We start from the raw sequence: 18,603 nt of genomic DNA, 5'->3' as shown, positions 1-18,603 counted from the left end.
CAAGAGCGTGAAAACTAGGCAGAGCAATATTTTAAAAGTGACTTTTGTATACTTGATATCTGGCTACTTTTTCCCTTCAGAATATGGGTGGGTTGTCCATATGGTTCATTTTGATGTGAATTAGAAAAAATTGTATTATCTAAGAATTTTACTTACTGGGGAAGTACTGAAAGTTCAATAGTGGGCTCTTAGAATTCTGTCAAAAGGAGGCAAATCTATGGCCGTGATCTCAGAATTCCCTCACGAAAAATGTTTCTTGAGGATTCTAAAAGTACGACCATCAAAAGACTGCTTTGGGTGGTTTCTAGGAGGAGCTTCAACTTGTTCATTCAACATTGGGCATTTTTTCAGAGGGTTATGTCCTTTGGGAATACTTTGAGATCCTTTCTCCTTCCCTCCCCCGCCCTCCTCCTCTTTGCATGGGTACATATTTTCAGAAACAGCACACTTGTCCTTCGAAAACATACTTTTCCCCTCATTTCTTTTCTTACTGATGTGTTAGAAATAATGATTTTTTCCCTGAATCTACCTTGAAATACTTCACAAAGTCCCACTCCCCTGAACTTCATTAACCCAACGGCACTTTATTCCATTCAGTAAGACATATGGATTTACCTTGGTTTGGAAAATCCAGGGAGGTAACTCTATATTAAGCATTGGTACCATGCACAGGATAATTTATCAAGAAATGGTAATAGTTGTGCATGTGTGTTCTATCCTGGTAGACAGAGAGTAATATAAATTCCATAGCTTCCTTTAATAGCTTTTACCTCTCATTTTTGTGTAATACTGTCTTTTTCCTCTAAAGTGGGTGGGTGTAAATCAGTTTATACCAAAATTCCAGTTGTCATACAATCCATGTTTTCCGTATCCTTGTATTAACTTGTATAATATTTAATAATTAACAGTATGATTACAAAATATTTTTCTTTAAATATAGACTAATTTTTAACTTAAATGTGGTTACAAGAGAAATTGTACCAGAGTACTTTAAATGGAAAACTAATATCATTTGCCGTAAGTATAAAGTAACTACAAGCAAAACCCACTTTATTAAATTCCATCAGGATACTCTTACCTACCAAGGGTCAGAAGGCCTGCTCGTTTTGCTAGAAAGGGAGAGGTAAATGTTAAAATGGTAGTAATGACTCAGCAGGTAACTCTTTACGTAAAGGAACTGAAAGAAAATACCTTTTCATTATGTGATTTAGTATTTTCTAGTGTCTTGTCATTGCCCCCGGCAACCGTGATCTCGGAAGATACTCCCTCTTTGGGAAAACTCTATGATACCAAAGTCAGGAAGGTTTTGTTTATGGGCTCCTTTATTAAAATGGGAAAGCAAGACAGTCAATTCCTGTTCGTAAGAATATTCTTGCTAATGAGGTTAAGATTTTGTTTATAAGCCTTTCTCTAAAACCAGAATTGGGTCATCACCTCCAGTGCTTCTGTTTTGGCAATCTGAGTTTGAGATAAAGGACAAATGACATAAATTAATGGAGTAAAATTAATGTTGTGGTAATATTAAATAAAGCTAATGCCTCTTGCACCTGGAGGGCTATGCAGATGGCAGGCATAGCTAATCAGGCACCCTGCTGCCTTTAAGTGTACTGATAAAAATCTCTCCACTGAATATGAAATATGTTCATTCACTGGCTCCAGACAAGTTTGAGTGAGGCAACACAATACGTAAAAAACACAGCCTGACATACTTATTTTTTTAAGGGAAAAATGCAATTCTCTAAGTTAAATGAAATAATGAAATATTTACCTAATTTTAAAAATAAGTCATTACTACAGTCATGGTCTTTTGTCCTTTGTGTGAATATTAAAATAGATGTCAGCCCCATAAGAAAAAGATTGCTCTCGAACCTGTAAGGGAGTACTTAAATTTAAGTTTACATTTTACTGGCTCCACATCAGTTAAAAAGATAAATTTACTAATTGAATCCTAGAAAAGTTTACTTGATTTCTCACTATAGGTGCAAACTAGATTGGCCAGTTATCACTCAGGTATTTAGAAACTTGTTCTGTGTTTTAAGAAGCAGCTACTCTGGGAAGTATGTCAGTACAATGAATTATAGAGACAATTTGTTATGCTACAGGTACTTCAGTGATGTCACTGAACTTTTTAGAATTTACCGTGAGTTCTCTGAATTTAAGGAATGTGAGTTCTCATGAACTTCAGGTTGTGGCCATTGGATACCTGTGCAGTTAAACGGACAACCAGCATCTTCTAGTTGCAGCTTCAGAATGATTTTTTTAAATGCCTTCATGAGATTTGTTATACACAACTATTACTTCTCTTATATTTCTCTTACCCACATTTTAAAAAATAAAAGGAAAAACTATTCTTTCTCAGACATAGTTCCTACCAAAATAGGAGATCTGGAGCTAGGGGTTTGCTGTGTGTTAAAGGATGCTGGCCCACTTGTAAGAAAAAGTGTGGGGGATGTGGAGAAAAGAAGTAGGTTTTTTAGTTTAAGGAGCATCTCATTTCTTTATCTTTTAATCTCAGAGTTAGTAAGTAAATAAACTGTACATTTAAAATTTATATTTGTAATTTTATTGCCATTTAGATAACAAACAGGATTATTTACGTCCCATCTACCTTAACTTCTAAGTCCCTGGATCTTACTCCTATTTGGTAGTTGATTCTAAAGTTTTTCCTCTCTGTACGTTATGGGTATTTATGTAATGAAGTCCTCAATGTCCCAGCACCCACTTTGCCTTGCATGAATGTAAGTCAGAGCTGATAAATGTCTTATGCTGAATTTCTCTGAAATGGAGTGCAGAGTATGGACCTCTGACTCCCAAGCCCTGGATCCATACCCTGGCGGGACTGCCAACAGGCAGGCAGTTGACCTCTCCGAGCCTCTGCCTGCTTGTCTGTAAAATGGGTATAATAACATCTTCTTCACAGTTCCTTTAGTATCAAATGAGATGAAGTGTCTGCACACGATGGCACCTGATAAATGGTAGAGTCTGTGAACCAAGGGTGATGATGATATTCATGGTGGGATTGTGGGTCATCTGGAGTGCACTGTCACTAGTATTCATTTATATTCTGACTTAAAAATACTCTTGGGAAGTGCCCCTTACTTGCTCATTCTAGTCAGTTCCTCATAATTTCTGCTAGAATGGGAAGCAAAAGCAAAAACAATTCAGAACTGAGAATGGCAGACTCTCACTGATCGGTGAGGTGGATGTGCCGCCCCTTCATATTTAAAGATGTATTTGGGGCAGGAATGACTTAAACCCAGTGGGAAGTTCTATTGATCTAGCCACATCACTTGCATAATAAGACAAGTATCTAGTTTTAAAAGTAAATGGAAAATTATACATTATCCATCACTCACATAATCTTATCTTCCTCAGTCCTTTGTGTTAAATTAGTTGGGATAGATAAATTTTACATTCATCCTCCTTTTTACATGCAGTTCCTTTTCAGAAGGGAGGGAACAGAGCAGAAGTTAATATGGAGGAACATGGGGCTGTGTGGCTCCGTCAGCTGAGCATCAGACTCTTGATTTTGGCTCAGGTCTTGATCTCAGGGCCATGAGGTCAAGCCCCAATGGGGGGCTCAGCACGGAGTCTGTATGTCCCTCTCCCTCCCCCGCTTGCGTTCTCTCTCTCTCCCTCAAATAAGCAAAATCTTAAATTAATTTCATAGACTGAACAGTCTTCTAGAAAGAAGTCGGTGAGGTCAGATGTCTGCCATGTCAGTGAGGTTATGATGTCCTTTCTTCTGTATTAGACCTTATTTCTCAAGTGACTGATACTAAATCAGTTGTGGAAATGTAAGGTGGGAATTGCATGTACTACAAATGATTAAGTTCTTTTTAAATTTTTAGTATTTTAATTTCTAAGGAGTCAACGAAAGGGGATTTGCTTTTAAGCAGGACTTCTCCCAAGTGATGATCACATTTGACGATAAGCTTCAAGCTGTATGAAAGTTCATACTATTTAAGATGTAGGTGAGGACTGGGAAAATAAAAATATCTACTTGGGATACTGCAGCACACTTTCCCTTGGATGCGACAAAGAGTGGTGGTTTTTTGAACCAGAGAGCAGACTGGTCGTTCCTAAGTTTATACGTTGGATGGGGTAAGCTTATAAACATTCTCAATACCCACTTGCTAATGAAATAGTTTATGAGTACTTGTAAAAGAAACCATACTTTTCAGTTTTCTCAGCATTGGACACCGTGAAGGGCCAAGAATTGCCCTTAAACATGTTTTAGCATTGAGATCCCAAAGAATACAGCGTTTACAACCACCTGTGCAGAAGTGATCAATGGCAGATAGACATGCCCATGTGAAGTTGTGATGTCAAGTACTAGAGTTTGCAAAGCTTTTGTGAGTTTTCCTCTATGACTGTACTTTATTTTTTCTTTTTTGGTGACATACTTACCACAGTGTTACTCCTGAAGAGCATCTCTATTTTTCACCTTCCACATGAAAAAAAAAAAAAAAAAAAAAAAGGAAATAAAAGTAACAACTTTCCATACGGGGATTCTGGATACCGGAGAGAATGGAGATTTAGTTAATAAAGAATTTGAATGGGATTGTGAAAAATGTTCCAAAATTCAAAAGAGGAAAAAGTGGGATTGGATCCATAAATTTTTTACTAGCCAGATACTTAGTTTCTCTTAATGTATTTCTTCATAGGAATAATATCTTCCATCCAGGTTTTTGAAAGTCAAAAATATGTAATGAATATGGAAGTCTTTAAAGTTTTAAAGCATAGACCATTGTTATATATTACCTTAAACTATACATTTATAGGTGTTTTGATTAAAAAGTTATCAAATTGACCAATGCTGTCTATGCTGTCATTTTCCTATTATATAATCCTAGAAATGAAACATTCCTACTGATAAAGTGCTTTATTAATAAATCACATATATCTCTTTTTTCCAGTGTATGAGGTGGCATATATTTTTTATTTTGCAGTACATAATTTTTTTGAAGATTTATTTATTTTTAGATACAGAGAATGTGTATGGGAGCAAGTGAGCATGGGGGCAGGGTGAGAGGGAGAGAACATTTCAGTCAGACCCCCCGCTGAGTGAGGAGCTGGATGTGGGTTCTATCCCATCCCACAACCCATGAGATCATGACCCGAACCAAAACCAAGAGTCGGATGCTTTACTGAATGAGCCACCTAGGCGCCCCTGCAGTACATGACTTTTTAAAAATATTCACCATTGATTCATTGAAGAACAAACTCACATCCATTCCCAAGTATGATATTTCCACCACTTTAAAAAAATCCTCACTGTGTCTCAGACTTTCACATTTTATAGGAAAGTATTGTACTTTGTTGCTTTATTTAGTCTACATTATGGACTCTGTTACCATATTGAAAATAATATTAGCTCAGAAGTTCTCAGCAATGGAGAGAGAAGTGAGGGAGAAGCAGAGGGATGGGAGGAAGAAGGGAAGAGTTATTTCTTTAGAAAGGAAAAAGTTCAGAGGAAAGGGGAAGATCATTAGCCCCAAGACAATTCTGATAAAATTTCTATCATTGTATGTAAAGGATAAATAGGGGCTTCCTCAGGGTCCATGGAAAATCATAGAACAGGGTCAATTCTAATTCTAATTTGAGGACAAAAACCAGAGTTTACAAAATCTCACAAATTGCATATAATTGCGTATAATTACCAAGAGCTTCATAAGTGTTTAGTGGTTATAAATAGTGAATGATACAATCATTTTGGGACAGACTTGGACAGATCAAAGAAAAACAAACCAAGAATAATGTCAATGGCGGACATCCTTGGTTTGCATCTTCTGTCTGTTCCCCTTCTTTTAAAAGCGTTTGTTTAGCTTTGGGAAAGTGAGACTAAGAGAAACAGTGAGAAGTCATGGATATTTTTCACTCTCTGAGGAAATAGAAAAAAATGCTCACGGTCTCAAGGGCATGAAGGGCACGTTGTAACTGCTGATTGTTTCTGTAGATATTGGCAAAACTTAGGTCCAGTGGATGCTTACCAGGGGAAAGGATGGTATCTAGCTAGCAATATGGTTTAAATCTTTCTGGAATCTAAATTCTTCTTAATCAATTGGAGTAGCTCTCTAAGATAATCTTTATCACAGAAAAGAGTGTTATGTGTGAGGGGGGCCTGGGTGGTTCAGTCAGTTAAGCTGCTGCCTTCAGCTCAGGTCATGATCCCAGGGTCCTGGGATCGAGCCTCACATCGGGCTCCTTGCTCAGGGAGCCTGCTTCTTTCTCTGCCTCTGCCTGCCACTCTGCCTGCTTGTGCCTTCTGTCTCTCTCTCTCTCTCTGACAAATAAATAAATAAATAAAATAATTTTTAAAAAGTATTATGTGTATCTTATTTAAACCCATTTTATACAACATATCAAAATGGGTGCCCCATGTGCTGGGCAAATAATACATCTTCATAAAAATTAGTACTTAGGCCTTCTTAATCTCCTTGACATTTACCTTAGGTAATATTCAAGATAATCAGAATAGTCAGTTCCAGTGGTACTTGATATCATGCAAGGAAAAAGTTATTTCCTCCTCCTTTAGCTTGTGAACCACCCAAAGTCATGAGAAGCATCATGACAGATGGTGTGAGAGGAGAACTGAAATAAGGCCAAAATCTAGATATTTCAGAAGAAATTAGTTTTCTGGATTAAATTGCTAAGTAAGTGTCCCAGTCCCCCAGATAGTTTTCTAGTGTAGATTTGGCTAGAAGTATAATCAAACAAACATACTAACAAAAATTGAATACACAGGGCTAGAGCAGATTGTATATTTGATGAATAAGGTAAGAGTTGATAACCTGAGTCGTCTTTGGTCCAGGAAATTTTTTTTCACCTGTATTCTTCATGAAGTCTCTAGACAGTGAATGTTTTCTAGAAACAGGTGATTGGTAGAGGCTCAGTGGCTGTAAAGACATCCTCTGTGAGATCTTTCACACCTTTCCCTTCTCCACACACCAAACAACTCTCCCTTTAGTGAAGGATATTCATGCATTCTTCATATCCTGTTAGAGAAGTACCCTTGCAATACGGACATTGTCATCATTACTCTTGTTCAAGACTGTAGGAAGAACGATTCCTTGCCTCTCTCAGAGAACTAAGTAGGAGCTAAGTTTCTGGAAATGAAAGGGTGTGGTCTTTGGTTTGGGTCAATAAAAGTGGAAGAGGGTGGTGATGGCAAGCCTTACAACATTAAGGACCCCGGTTTAGATGCCTGGACTGAGAGCTCATTGCCTAAGGCTGGGTTCAGAGGCAAGGGACAGTCTGATTATTAACAGTCAAGGGGACTACAAAGGCTGAAGACCACAGAAATTCTCAGAATTTCACTAACATTTCATCTAGAAGAGATACTTGCAAACCCTTCTTGACAAATAGAAATCAAACAAAACCCATGCAAGTTGAGTGAGTTAGATAGTTTCATGAAGTCTTATTTTCCTTTAGTATTCCATCACTAAACATGACATCCCTGATAACTAAGTCTTTTCTACCCATAGCTTATTTATCAACTTTCTAATCTCTTTGGCTTGCTTGCTTCCATCCATCCTTCCTTCCTTCCTTCCTTTCCTCCTCCCTCCTTTCTTTCCTTCTCCTCCCGTCCTCCCTTCCTTCCTTCTTTCCTTCCTCTTTCCTTCAAGATTTATTTATTTTAAAGAGCACACATGGAAGCAGGAGAGGGAGAGAATCTCAAGCAGACTTCGCCCTGACTGGGGAGCCCCACGAGGGGCTCCATCTGAGCAGCCTGAGATCATGACATGAACTGAAATCAAGGGTTAGATGCTTCGCCGAATGAGCCACCCAGGCACCCCAATTTCTTTGGCTTTCTTGTCGGCCCTCGTCAAATTCCATATGCAAATTTTATGGTAGACTTGAAATCTAAAGCTGGTTTTCATAAAGGCATGATCAGTAGGTCAACCACGATTTACATGTAGTACAAGTATAAATGAGCTATATTCCGAGAAGTACAGTCTGGGAACCAAAAAATAAGGCTAAAAAGAGTCTATTTATTTCATTTATGAAATCTTAAATGTTATGCTCATTAAACCTTCTTAAAAATCGTTTGACTGACTTTTATCCTAATCTTCTCTCAAAGAAAGGATTAAAAATGATATCGCCTCCCCTACTCAATCTCCAGCATTCTCCTCGCACTACGTGCTGCCCCATTCCCTCCTCCACCTTCCAGCCGGAATGACCACTGGAGCCTGCCAGCATGCCAGGTTGATCTAGCACCTTTGCACAACCCCAAAGTTCCATGCACTCCTTGACTATTATGGAGGGCAGCACAGAGTAGCCCCTAGGAAATACACTTAATCTCTAATTTTGACCACTTTTCATGGTAAAATCATCCCCTTACCTGGTTTCAGCACATAAATAAGTGATAGCAAGCAAAAATAAAAAAATCTCCCTATTTGGGAGACTGTAGGGAAGGCAAAACAGGGTGTGTGAGTATGTGTATAGTAATGTGCAGGTCTCTAAGGGGATTCTATCTGGAACTGTAAGTATGTGTGTTTACCTATACATTGCTTATCCCTCCCCCCACTTTCCCCCTTTACTACCCTTCCTCTCTCTCCTAAGCAAAAAGCCATTTTTCCCTCCCCCAGACCACACTGTAACATAAGCAGAGTCCCTGAGTAGCTGCTGGCAAAAATGTTAGAGGAGAATGTTTGGGTGCCTACCACACAATATTTTCACTCCGCAAAGCTCTATCAGAATAAGGCTAGAATAAGAGGATGAAAGAGCTGAAGTGGGAGGTGTGTGGGGAGGGGAAGAAACCTCCAGCATAAGGACCAGAAAACTGTGAGGTAGAGACGAAGTGCCCCATTGCCCTTCAGTGACGACTCCTGGTTGCCAACTTACACGCAGTTGACCAGTAGTCCCTGACTCTGTCCCCTTCCCCACCCCATCACCTGTGGACAACCCACCGTGTGCCAGAACTAGTCACTGAGGGTCCCTCCACTGCTGGAGGCAGCATTGGATGACTTGGGTGAGTTTGGTGACATGGAGGGAAAAAAGTCTTTCTCCCTTTGGTTAAGGAGGTGGGTGAATTTCATTACCAAGTGGAAAGTCCTCTAAGAGGCAGGACAATAAAATTTATGTCACTTCTGTTTCCCACAGCCCCAGCTTTTAAGTTCCCGTGCACAGAGGCTATCTCCAACTCCCCAGTGGCTGGTGTTTCACAGTTTTACTTGGGGATAGTTAGGAATGAAGAAGGTTGAGGCTAAGACTTGGGGCATATTTTACCACTGCTCTAGCCAATGGCTAGACTGTCTGTATCCAGACTGGTCTGTTAACAGAAGAATCTTCCTTCCTTGAACTGCCCTCCTCCCTTGGGCCATGTTATATGGTCACTGGCAGAGATCTAGCCCTCTTCTTCACAGGGTGCCCTGAGCAGAAACTAGAATTTTTTATTTTTGCTTGCTATCACTTATTTATGTGCTGAAACCAGGTAAGGGGATGATTTTACTTTCATTCTGCAATCTGGAGATCAAAGTGGTCATCTCAGGTACTGGTCTTACCTTGATTCAAAACCCTACCTTGTTTGTGGCCCATATCACTTGTGTATAGAACCTGTTGTTCCTGTCCTTGTCCTTGGTCTTTATTGTCTAGTCCGTTTATCTGCTTGTCTTTGTTAGTTCCCTACCCAAGGACAGTACGGAATTCCAAAATACCATGTCTCACCTAATGCCCAGATAAAACATGCTGTACATTTCCCAATATGGCCTGCCCTGCATTTGTCATTGTTGTCATGTGCCCAGGCTTTGAATGAGACACACCTCAGGCTTATCTCAGGGTCTCTCCTTTCTTGCTGCCTCCTTATCTGGATTGGGAGTGCAGATTGCCAGGTGTCGTAGGGTTGCCCACTGACCCAGACCTGCCTTTAGCTCTCGCAGAGTGTCCGTCTTTCTGAATGAGAGAGTCCTCCCGCTGTTTATCCGGCCACGCCTCTCTGGTGCTTTATAAAATGGGTTCCCTCATCTCCAAATATTTAACTCACAGAGGGGATTAAAATGTTTTCAACTTTTATCAAAAAAAGATAAACACTGCTAATAGTGCATTCTGTTAACATTTAAGATAAATTACCTGAAAAACTCGTGTTAAGGTGTGTCAGATGTGAATGTTTCAGGAAAACGAGGCTTCGTTGAGGAGGAAATGAAGGAGGAGTAAAACACTTTTGGGGAGAATTTGAAGAAAACTGCTAGACACATTCAAGAGCCCTAAAAGCGAGAAAAGTACTCATTCTTTTTAAGTCCTTGTTTTTACTTTCCAGTGTGTGTCTTAGACCTACGTGTATCCCTGGCAATACCCAGACCAGTCGTTCAAACATGCCATTTGCTGCTCAGATGTGTCTCAGGTTGTCCACCCGTTAGAAAAATAAGTCTATTCCTTGCTTAGGATTCGATGCATCTACAACCTGGCCCCCAATTTTCCCATGACTCCTGAGTTTTATTCTGATGAAACCCGATGAAGCCTGGGCCTATTGCTCGCTTTATAATTTTCCAAATGTGATTGGCACATGCTGGCCTTCATGCTTCTATTTATACTTACCTTTTCCTCAGACATGTCCCCGGGTTACTCATTCTTCAAGACTTAGCTCAAATTATTTTTTCACAAAGTTTTCTATGTCATGGTCTGTTATGTGTTAAAGTGCTTCTCATGGAAGGTGGACCTAGCACATAACACACATTCAGAAAACAGTACGTATTATTAATCAGAATTCATCTTTCTTCTTCTCATGCTCATGAAATTTGACCTCTGGCATGGTATTTTTCAAGCATCACATATTCACAAATCATGGTCCAAAAATAAATTGCTAGAACATTGGCTAAACCCAGTTAAAGAGATGTGTTTCACATCCAGTGTATCAGACTGTCAAATACCTCAGTATACCGTAAATCTTGACTGGGTGTAGACTACGATTGCCCAAACCCGTTTGACCAAAAATATCCAGTAAGACTCAAGTTCTAAGGAAGGCCTGTGTAGGGAGCACACCTCTACCACACGAGACTTCGATTTGCTCATGTGATTTAGCCATTTTTATACTCCTCCCCCAAAGATTTCGAACTTTGGGACAGAAGGACAGGGTTCTCATTCAGTTTCTTATTCCACAAAACTTAACGGGCCATAATACACTTTTTTTTTTTTTCTTTTGAGAGAGAAAGATTTTTTTTTTTTTTTTTTCCCTAAAGGAACTGGATGGGACTTGTGAGTGGTGAAAAGGAAATCCTCTGTGCATGGTCCAGCCTGCAGGAAGCTTGGAGCTGGAGAGGGAAACACTGGGTTAGTGTTTGGCATGGCCGCTGAGTTGCAGCAAAAATAACTTCGTTGACATTGGAAGCTTAGGTGTAGAGCACAAGCCAGGCCGTTGATGGTGAACTATGTTTCCGAGCTGGCTGTTCTTACTTGGTCAGTTCCTGTGCTTGGGTATATTGTCAGATTCTAATTATCTGCCACCTCTCTACCTTGTTATCTTTGACCAAAACATGGATCATATCCTATGGCCCTGGCACAGTATCATTCCAAAGGTGGTACTAAATAACATGCCTGGAACTTTCTGATTTTCAGTAAGATTAAGAATTTTAAATTAGGAAAGAATCCACTAATATTGTGGATGAATCATCTTTGAAGCTAGCCGTCGCGTGTGGTAAAACGAGGACTAAAACTCAGTTTTCCGATGATGAGTGACTCTTGATTTAGCACAGATAGATGCCAATGATGTTTTTAAAAGAATTCAATACTTCAAATGACTTGTAACAATAGTATCTTACCATATTAGCTAAATTGAAGGAAAATTAGCCAGGTTATTCTTGGCTCACCTTGTACAATTGAAGTTCGGGTAAAGAAGATGAATAGATAATAGTTGATTGCTGTCATTAACTTATTGAACCGTCCTATCAAAAGTTCAGAAGTTAAACCATTAAGAGTTCTGTTCATCGTTATCAATATATAGAAATTTCCAGCAGGAAACTACTTGAAAGATCTTTTCAAGTCAGCTCTTTCTTTGACAGAAGAGGAAGCTGCAGGGCAATGGCAAATGCAAGGGATGGGAAATGCAGAGCAGGCCATATTGGAAAACGTACAGCATGATTTATCTGGGCGTTAGGTGAGACATGGTATTTTGGATGGAATCAGCAGGTATTAAATAAAGTTCGTGGTTTCCTAAATTGTGTCTGTGAATCAGAGTTGATTTAGACATTACCTGCCCTACCATGGCAGCATAAGGCAAATGCCCCTCTCAGTTTCTTATCCTGCCAGCTACTAAGTCTTGGGACAGTTACATGAAAGCAAAACGAAGCACAATTGTATTTCCATTACCATTGCGGTTATTATTGGCATGAGTTCCCTACATAACCTTGATTGAATGTCTGTGTTTGTATAATAGCGATGGCAATATCAGATTACCAGACAGAGCCATTGTGTGGTAATTTAATATTCTGTGCAGCTTAAAAAGCACTAGTGCATGTAGAGGCAGTTGGAATTATACGTGATTATAAAGCACATTCAATACATGGAAATGCATTAGAAATCGATAAATATAGATTAGCAATGAACACTACTAAGATGTTTTAGTGAGTTTCTAAAAAGCACAAGTCCTATTTGAAAGGAAAATTTAGGGGTAAAAAATGAAGGATTAGCCTATGATTTTGAGAGACATAGTCAATAAATGTAAAGGTGAAATCACCTTGCACCCACATTAAAATATAAGGCTTACCCTCACCATCACCGTTTAGCTTTCCACAACCAAGCCTGGCGCAGGTATACACGCACGGACAGTGCAACAGTGACACCACCGGGCCAGAGTTATCTTAATTCTTCAGCTTCAACGTGTGACAAGGACCTTAGATGTTTACGAGAAATGGAGGCACTCGGTGGGGTGGGGTTGGGGGGGGGGCGTGCTTACAGTCCTGAAACTAGGCTATTGCATTTGGGGGGAGAGGAGGTGGGGCAGAGCCCTTTCCAGGAATGGTTTTATCGTGATGATTCTGCGCTTGGTATTCTTCCTCAGTGACCTAAAAAAATCAGGGATCAGATGATAACTATGACTAATGCAGTACAACGTGGCTATTCCCGAGATTCCAGGAACTGTTGTCAATTCGTTAAAGACCTTTCCATTCAGTTTTAATCTCAAAGGAAAAATAAAGCCCACTAGAGAATAAAGGAGATCGGTGAAGGAGTTCAGTTTTCTCTGGAGAGCATCCCCACTAGAGGGCAGTAGAGTCCATGATCCTTTGCTTTATCTATCCTACCCTCCCCATCCCAGAACCCCCCCCGCGATGCCCCTCTCTGCCCCCCAGCTCATCCTTCTCATTCTGAGTAGCTAAATGGATTCTTCAGGAAAAGAGCTGTTTCTCATTTCTAAAATACTGGAACATTATATTTCCTCAGAAACATACCCAAGATACAAAGCAGAGTAGAAAGTGATACACACTTTTCCCCAAATTTGAGAGCTTGATTATATTCTCTCTGTTTCTATAAAAATTAGCTCTTCTTTTGAAGTAAATACTTAGGGCAAAAAGAAGAGTATATCTCCAGGCTTTTCAGTAGTTATTGAAAAAATACAAAGCACTAAATCAAGTAATTGTTCAGTCAACTCTTAAGAAAATCTTCCATTCCTGAAAATCTAACTTCACGTCAGAAAATGTATGTGATAAAAGCCAAGCTCCTTGTATTCTGAACCAGAAATTCTTTATGAAGAATATTAAAACAACAGCCACACGAAATACTTGATACTTAGAAGCCTGGCTTTTCAACGATGCTATTACTGCGCATAATGGCTAGAATTTGAAGAGGAAAAATGACTTTTTAAAATTGTTGTTTTCACTTTTCTTTATCTTTCTCTCCTAACAAAAAGAAGATCTTCATTTCTGGTAAAAAGAAAGATTTAGTTGAAATTTTTCTTTGATCCCAATTTAAACAAATTTTGTAAGTGCTTATTTTTATATTTTATACAAGAAAGGAAAGTTATGTTGTAATAATTCACTGATAAAAATAAAATCATTTTTCTGATTTCTGCTTCCAGCATTATCAGTGATCATCACTGCAGTCTTCAACATTTCGTGCATAAAAGTTCCTCAGTAGGGGGGAAAAATGTAAACTTAGCTAGTAGTTTGGCCTTGAACACTTAGAATTGAATTTTTCTACAGACATATTTACAGAAATGGTAATTTTAATCATCTGAGAAATGGAACACCATAGAGAAACATTTTGAACCAATATGAGATTTCCTTAGAAAACTCTATTAGACATGGTTAGACCTTTACTTACACTTTTGAATAACTGTTTATTCCCCAAAACAGGGCTGGGCATAGAGCAGATCGTCCATTTGTTCAATAAAAATTAGCACGTTATTAAGTACATCTAAATTCCAAACATTATGCTGGATACTCTTATTTCTTCCTTATGGGAACTAAAGTCTCTAGATTAATAGATGTTTGACATTGACAACTTTAAGAAAATTAATTTTAACACCTGCATTTGCTAATGGTAAAGTTTCTGCTCTGCACACAAACGTGCTCTGTGACACCTATTTTTTTCTTCCAGTTCAAGAGAACAGAATTATTTAGTGGAGAGTTTTTAAACAGATGCTAAGATTATTGCAAGCAAACTACAGTGTCTCAAAAACAGTGCTATCAATTACCGGCTTAGGTGATGAATTTTCTCCACATTTCCTGTACATGATCACCAAAATTTACTTTGAAACTCCCACAGATATAGTTTTGGTATTCTGTCCCTTCTGCATAAATTCACTTTGGAGATTTGCAAAGGATTTAATTCTGGATGTGGCCTTGGCTTGACAAGTAACTTCCTGGAAAGGCTTTGTGAGAAGAGTTTTTTTTTTTCAATGAAAAGCCTCCTGGCTCAGTTTAACTTTCTTCTTGTTGTGTAAACCCATTATTACTCAGACAGGGTCCATTTTACATTGGCCCTTTTTAGGGAACTACAAGGACATGATCCTAAGGAGACAGCGTGCTCGTATCAAAGCAATCCAGTAATAATATTTTTAGAAGGGATTCCTTGGGAGACAGCCACAGTGGATTCTGACACTTCTTTCTTAAAAAATACAAGTTAACCTCAAACATGTTACTTTATCTCCTTAGTGCAGAGGAGAAATCCTTAGACCTTAAAGAAGAACATTGGTATTTCAGGTATGAAGACCTCCATTTGTACAGTGACTTTTCTGGAATTGGAAACCTGTCAGGACTCTTATTTATCTCGTGAATATGACCCAATTTGAATGAGATATCTTATTTGGCAACTTTCACTGAGGAAGGTTTTTATTTTTTGTTTTATTTTTTTTTAATTTTTTTTTTTTTGTGGGGGAGAGAGATCTGTAAAGGATTTCTTTTCTATTTCAGAGTTAAGATTATGCTTAATTAATATGCTTGATAACATTAAACTAGAAAGAGGATAACCTTGGTTAGCCCAATGTTTAAGCCAGGTCAACTCACATTCCAACTTGTACGACTTGGCCAAGGTTTTCTCTGTTGAGTCTGAGGGCCAGCCTGCCCCAGAGAGTAACGGTTGATGGCTCCTCTTCCTGTGGGGCTATAGTGGGGTACTTCAACCCTCCTGTTATCTGTGGGATTATTTCTGGGGGGCCTCAACATGGCAGCTTTCCGCACCAGTCTCTGATTTCCTGTTCATGATTTCTTTAGGGCACAGGATGACTTGATTCACTCAAATATGTTATAAAATGGAATAAAACTACTCCTGCAATGGGAACCATGATCTCCATATTACATATGAGGAAAATAAAGACGAGTTCGTTAAATCATTGGTCTCAGGTCACACAGTTTTGAGAGGCAGACTATGACTCAAAGCCACATCTGACTTCCTATCCGTTCTTGTGTTTGCCAAAACTGTAGCTATAGCTTGCATTCCTGGAGGCAAAAAATGTTATAGAGTGGACCAAAATGGGACTGGAAAACACAAGCCATGCGAAAGGATCGCTGTTACTGCATGGGAACAGTTGTGTCAATCCCCAGCAAGCCTTCTTGCACCTCCAAACCCTGTCCTGCCCTAGACCACATCATTAGGGCTCGGAATGCAACTGTTCTGTTCCAGTCTTTAAACAGGAAGGTTGCGCCACGATCTCCGCCTGGTAAGTGCCCGTGATACTGAAGCTATTTTATAGGGCAGCAAAACAAGTTTCGGCAACCCAGATCTTTATCGGCTTCAGCTGAAAAGACCAGTTACATTTTAATCTCAGTTATATAAATGATTGTTTTGAAAGCAAGCTGGCACATCTCTAGAAGGGTTTTTTTTTTTCTTCCTTTAATGCCCATTAATTCTTTTTTTTTTTTTTTTTTTTGATCGAGAACAAATTGAGGTTCAGTAAGCAGAGAAAATGACGTAGATCTTGCTATTGAACGGTGACTTGGTCAGGATGCTTTGTGGACTTAGACAAACAATAGCCAAAATCAGCTTAAACAGGGCAGAATTTATATTCAGTAAAATGCACCAGGCTTAACCAAAGTTCTTAACTACATTTGAATAAATCTACATACCAGATCATTTCCAATATCCCCAAAAGTTCAATTGTGTCCCTTTTCCGTCAAGTTCCCTTCCCCACAGTGACGGCATCTTGTCACAGGGAACCACTGACCTGTTTTCTGTCACTACAGATTAGTTTTTCTTTGTTAGAATTTCTATGAATGAAATCACAGAAAGTATGTATTCTCTTTGTATTGGCTTCTATTGCTCAGCCTGTTTTTGAAATAATCTATATTGTATGTCTCAGTGGTACATTTCTGAATGGTATTTCATTGTTGGGATGTCTACAGTCTGTTTATTCATGCCACTATGATAGACATTTGTTTCCAGTTTTCAGCTATGATAAGTAAAGAAGCTAAGAGGATTCATGAAAACATTTTTGTGCTGATATAACATTTTTATTTCTTGGATAAAACCTATTGCTAGAATTGCTGGGTCATGAGGAATGAGTGTGTATGTGTGTGTGTGTAGAACTTTATAGGGAAGTGCAAAGCTGTATCACTTTACATGCCCACAACCAAGTATGAGAGTTTCAGTTTCTTGATATCCTCACCAACGCTGGGTGTGGTCAGGATTTTTAATTGTGGCCATTCTAATACATGTGTAGCCATTTCATAGTGCAGTTTCAATTTGCATTTCTTTAATGAATAATGATGTTATTCATTATTCATTATTCATATACACAACTTTTCATGTGCTTATTTACTCTTAGGGTATCTTCTCAGGTGAAGTGTCTATCCAAATCTCTCTTGGACGTTTAAAAGAATTGGCTATTTTTTCTTATTACTGAGTTTTAAGAGTTCTTCATGTATATTGGATGCAAGTCCTGTATTATATACACTTTTCCTCCTCATCTATGATTTTTCTCTTTCTCTGCCACTATCTTTGATAGAGCAGAAGTCTGACTTTGATAAAGCCCAATTATTAGTTCTTGTATGGATCATGCATCTAAAAATCTTTGTCTAATTCAAAGTCACATGATTTTCTTCTACCTTGTTTGGTATATGTACAATAGTTTTATGTTTTACATTTAGATCTATGATTCATTTTGATTTAATTTTCATATATGGTGTGAGGTATATACCCACATTCATTTTTTACTCGTGGATGTTCAGTTGTTCTGACACCGTTGTTGGAAAAGACTATCCTTTCTCCACTGAATTACATTTGCACTATTAGGGAAGATCGGTTGTTCATATATGTGTGAGTCTATTTCTGTTCTATTGATTTATTTTATTAACTGTACATTAATATCACACTGTTTTCACTATTCTAGACTTAAAAAAAAACTCAAAACGTGGTAGTGTTAATCCTCCAACTTTGTTTTTAATTTTCTAAGTGCTTTTGGCTATTTTGAGTACTTTCTATTTCTGTAGGAATTTTAAAATCAAATTTTCAATTTCTACAAAATAGTCTTTGATAATTTTGAATGTACTATTATGGATATATAAATCAACTTGTGATGAAGTAGCACTTTCACAACCTTGAGTCTTTTGACCCATGAGCCAAATATATTTCTTCTTTATTTAAGTCTCTGAGCAATCTTTTATATTTTACAGAGTATTTTCCTTTACATGTTTTGTTAGGTTTATCTCTACTAAATATTTTCTATTTTTGACACTATCGCAATTGGTATTGTTTTATAAATTTCTGTTTCTGATTGTTTTTTGTTAGTATACAGCAATGCAGTTAATTTTATACATTGATCCTATATCCTGTAAACTTACTAAATCACTTATTCTAGTAGCTTCTTTGCAGATTTCATTTCATTTTCTTTTTTTTTTTTTAAGGTTTTATTTATTTATTTGAGAGAGAGAGAGAAAGAGAGCACAAGAGGGGTGGGGGCAGAGGGAGTAGCAGTTTCCTCACTGAGCAGAGAGCCTTATGTGGGGCTCTCTCTCAGGACCCTGGGATCATGACCTGAGCCAAAGACAGATGCCCAACCGACTGAGCCACCCAGGCATCCCTCATTTCATTTTCTATATAGGCAATCATATCATCTGTGAATAAAAGCAGTTTTATTTTTTTTTCCTATCCAATATGGATAATTTATTTTCATGCCTTATTGCATTAGCTGGAAGGTCTAATGTAATATTGAATAGAAGTGGTGAGAACTTATAT

Source organism: Martes martes (genome assembly GCF_963455335.1).
Source record: "Martes martes genome assembly, chromosome: 12".
NCBI classification, from domain to species: Eukaryota; Metazoa; Chordata; class Mammalia; order Carnivora; family Mustelidae; genus Martes; species Martes martes.
This window is presented reverse-complemented; position numbering follows the sequence as displayed.